This window comes from Hipposideros armiger, unplaced genomic scaffold (genome assembly GCF_001890085.2).
Source record: "Hipposideros armiger isolate ML-2016 unplaced genomic scaffold, ASM189008v1 scaffold_195, whole genome shotgun sequence".
In the NCBI taxonomy this organism is placed as follows: domain Eukaryota; kingdom Metazoa; phylum Chordata; class Mammalia; order Chiroptera; family Hipposideridae; genus Hipposideros; species Hipposideros armiger.
The window spans coordinates 782,149-786,603 of record NW_017731545.1 but is presented as its reverse complement, the minus strand read 5'-3'; the positions used below and the strand labels follow the sequence as shown (position 1 = coordinate 786,603).

The 4,455-nt window shown below is 38.5% G+C and overlaps 2 pseudogenes; one reads left to right on the top strand and one right to left on the bottom strand.

The window, feature by feature from the left end:
• Nucleotides 1–1,204: 1,204 nt before the first annotated feature.
• LOC109388417 (mothers against decapentaplegic homolog 2 pseudogene) lies at nt 1,205–1,917 on the bottom strand (annotated as a pseudogene).
• A 592-nt stretch (nt 1,918–2,509) lies between these two features.
• The window catches only part of LOC109388414 (cyclin-J pseudogene), an 18,617-nt pseudogene continuing 16,671 nt past the window's right edge, over nt 2,510–4,455 (top strand).

Genomic DNA, 4,455 nt, shown 5'->3' with positions numbered 1-4,455 from the left:
TTTTCTAAATTGAACTACTGATAATTTTGAGATTATACGCTGTGGCCAGGGCCTGGAGAGCAGCCTTCCTATATTTCCTGTTGAATACAGTCCCATGTGTCTTAACAGCAAAGTAAGAGGCCGCGGCCAGCCTACTTAGTCTCAGAAATAATCTGATGGAGTATACAGAAAGCTCTTTGGGTGATAAATAATAAGAACTAGGTTGAGATGCCTAAACAAATAAATAGGAGAATGTTTATAAAGATTCAGGATGTTTTTCAAATCTCTATGGCAATACTGCAGCAGTCCCAGGAACAGGGTTTTGACATTTTATAGGGACTCAAGAATTCATCACTTTCTATTTCTCATTTGTGTTATTCTCTGCTCTACTTCATCCTTCTTTATATTTTTCTCTTTGTCCTCTGTTATCCTCATGTTTTTCTTTCTCCTCCTTCTCTTTCTTCTTCCACTCCTCTTCTCTATTCTCCTTCTCTTGCATTCTTTCTCTTTTTTTGCTCTTTCTCCTCTATTATCTGGTCTTTCTCCAAACTGCCTTTTTCTGGCTTCCAATTTATATATAGATAAAAAAAAAACCTTCCAGGTATGTTATACTTAAAAATGCTGGGAACAATATTAAAGCTTATTTTATTTTCTTCCCCCAAGTATTTATTTTTGGTAAAAGGAAGAAAAATTATTTTTTTTCACAAGGGACATCTGCTTCTAAATGATAATGTGAAAACCTTGATATATATTATATATTTAAAAAGACACACAAAAATGATGGAGAAGTGGGAATAACAGATTAGGTACTGTAACTTTATAAAGGCTTGCCTAAATCAAGAAGCAGCACACACACACACCTAATTTATGCAAACTAAAAATATATAAACAGCACAATACTATGATACTGGATTATGATACAGTACCTGTATACATAACTACTACTGTTCAGACACTTAGTTTTATACCCAACAAGACATCAGTAAGTCTTTAAAATTTTTTCTTCCTCCTTTATGGGAGGGTATTTCTAGACACTAAATTTCCCATCCAATACTCAAATATAGGAAACAAATTCCACAATGTGCTTTAATTGATGAGAACTCAAGTGCTGTTTTCTAGCTTAAATTTTTGGATAGTAAACAGTCCATGGGGACCACACACAAATACTATGACAGAAAAGTTGTTACATTAAGTCTTTTGATGGAACTTCATTGGTGATAAAGCTTTATGACATGCTTGAGCAATTCACTGAAGGGGATCCCATCTGAGTTAATACTTTGTCCAACCACTGTAGAGGTCCATTCAGATGGAGTCCAACCCAGCAAGGAGTGCTCATTACCATCTGCTTTCAGTATTCTGCTCCCCACACTTTCACAAAACTCATTCTTATGGTGCTTATTCTAGTTATCTGGTACCTGACTTCAAAACCCTGATTAGCAGACTGAACCAGAAGAGCAGCAAATTCCTGGTTGTTGAAAATCTTCAGATTACATCCTGGTGGAATTTTACACACTATTGCAGGGTGCCAGCCATATTCCTGGTTACAATTGGGGCCCTGCACAAACACTGCATTATCACTTAGGCACTCAGCAAAAACTTCCCCACCTATGTAATATAAGCACACTCCTCTTCCTATATGTCCTCTTGTCATTTCTACTGTAGCATTTTGGTTGGTATTCATAGTAAACTTAAGCAGAACTTCTCTGAATTTGATGAATTGGTGAAGTGAGTGCTGTGATGCATGGCGGGTCTTTCTAACCCTCTGGTTTGATTCATAATATGCCACTGAACACCAAAATGTAGGTTTTGAGTAAGTGTGTGCAAATCTAAACCATGATTAACAAGACAAAGAGCAGTAGAAGATACTTCTGTTGAAGATCCTGTATCCATACTTTGGTTCAACTGTTGACCACTTGTTTTTCCATCTTTACTGACATGAGAAGGTCAGACAATTAAGATTGCAAACTCATCCTAGAAAAAGTGTTACATACCTCATTGATGAATGTCACTACAGTCACCTTCAATATCACTTCCCTTTGGGAAGCTATGCAATGACGCCAGCACCTAGTCCACCTTTCAAAGCAATTTTGGAACTCTTTTTCTGGAGTGGCCATCAGAGCTGTCATCGTATTACCCTTGATGTCCTGAATGTCATCAAGATGTCTTTTTTTTCAATATTTCCTTTATCTTCAGATAAAGAAAGAAGTCATTCGGGGGCCAGATCAGGTGAGTAGGGAGGGTTTTACAATACAATTATTTGTTTACTGGCTAAAAACTCCCTCACAGACAGTGCCCTATGAGCTGGTGCATTGTCATAATGCAAGAGCCATAAATTGTTGGTGAAAAGTTCAGGTCATCTAACTTTTTTTTNCTACTCTATAACTGTAATTTTGCTACTGTTATGAATCGTAATGTAAATATCTTTTTGTTTTCTGATGGTCTTAGGCGACCCCTGTGAAAGGGTCGTTTCATCCCCAAAGGGGTCACAAACCACAGGTTGAGAACCGCTGGTCTAGAGGGAGCTCTGCTAATGTCACCTGAGCTCACTCACTTGTCTTCTGGTTGGCTGCAGGTGAGTTGATTTAAGCTAGGGTGGACTGGGTAGCTCTACTTCAAATGAGGAAGGCTCTCCTGTCTGTCTCTCATTCTCCTTGGATCTGAGACTGAGTCATTGCCACAGAAATTACAGGGGTGCAAGAGAACACAGAAAGCTTCTTAAAGTCTGCATTTAAAACTTGCACAGTATTAGTTCTGCCCACATGCTACTGGTCAAAGGAAACTACATGGCTAGGACTAAAATCAAGGGACAGGAAAGTACACTGTGCTCACAATGAAGCTATGATGATGGTATTAATACAGGTGAAGATTAGAGTCAACACTCAATCTATTGCCCTCACAACTAAATCAGCCACTGTTTTTACAGGAATGTGAATACCCTCATTGGCAAGGACCAGTAAAAACCCATGCCCTGGAGCTGCTGATTGATTTGCACTGTGTTACTTTATTACAGCTGCCATAACAAAGTACTACAGATTGGGTAACTTAAACAACAGAAACTTGTTTTTTTTTTACCTTGGCCTATAGATGACCATCTTCTCCTTCCTGTGTCTTCACATAGTCTTCACTTTATGCCTGTCTGTGTCCTAATTTCCTCTTCATATAAGGACTCCAGTCATATTAGATTAAAGCTCATCCTAGGAAAAGTAACCAAAAATATCCACTGCATCGAAGGGACTGAGGGAGTGGTATTGTGGTTAATCACACCCCAGATCACAGAATATACTATCCAAGAACATGGCTGAATCAGCCTTTATCACAAAATGTGAGAACAGTATATTTCTCCCACACCAGGGGCATGCTGAGGGCTGTGTTCTGCCATCATAGGAAGCACAGGCCCTTTACACTTTGAGGGCTGCTGGAAGTGCAAATAATTGTTTTGCCATGCATTTATGTGAGAAGATGAAAAAGAACTACTTTGACTATTTTATCAGAATCAAAGAGGGTGGGGAATAACCCACCAAGGAATCTGGTGACCTCTCAACCATTTTCTTGGACAGGCTTCCCTTCAGGCATGACTGGATTTTTTTTCTAGATGACAGCCTCTCACTGGCATCTCTCAAATAACACAAAGTTTGCAGATGAGTGATTGATGTTTTTCTTGGCACACTTGAGCCATTTTTCCCTAGTGAGTGAATGGCAGTAATGCAATATTAAGTGCAATCATGGGTATACTTAAGTTAGGCTCAAGTTAACAGGTAATGAAAAGTCATGGATATGACCACTTATGACTTTGTAGAGCAATATTCACGCACTAGTTTGTACTAGGGACCACACCACAAGCTATCCCTGTGGAAAAAGCCAGTGTTGATGGACTCTCAGTGTTAGTTTGGTGTAGCTGCCACAACAAAGTACCATAAACCAACAGAAATGTGTTGTGTCCAAAATCAAAGTATTGACAGGTTGCTTCCTTTTTAGGATGTGAAAAAGAATCTGTCCCTTGCCTCTTGCCTAGCTTCTGATGGTTTGCTCACATTTTTTGGAGTTCCTTGGTTTGTATCACCAAATCTCTGCCTCCATGTCCACATGGTGTTCTTCATGTATGTATCTCTCTGTCCAAATTTCCCATTTTTTGTAAGCACATGAATCATATTGGATAAGAGCTTACTCTAATGACCTCATATTAACTGGACTAATTACATCTGCAACTATGTTACTTCCAAATAAGTTCTGAGCTACTGAAGGTTAGGATCTAAGCATATGAATTTTGGGGAAACACAACTGAACCCATAACAATAAGTAAGGTACCAATTAACCAGGTAGACCCCAATTCCTATAACAAACACCAATATAGATTGTAGCATTGAATTAAAGTGATACATAGTAAAATCATAATCAGGAGGAACCAGAATGATGTTATATGGGTCCTCAATTTCCTTTAGTTATGGTTTAATTCAGGAGTACAAAAAACAATTTTTT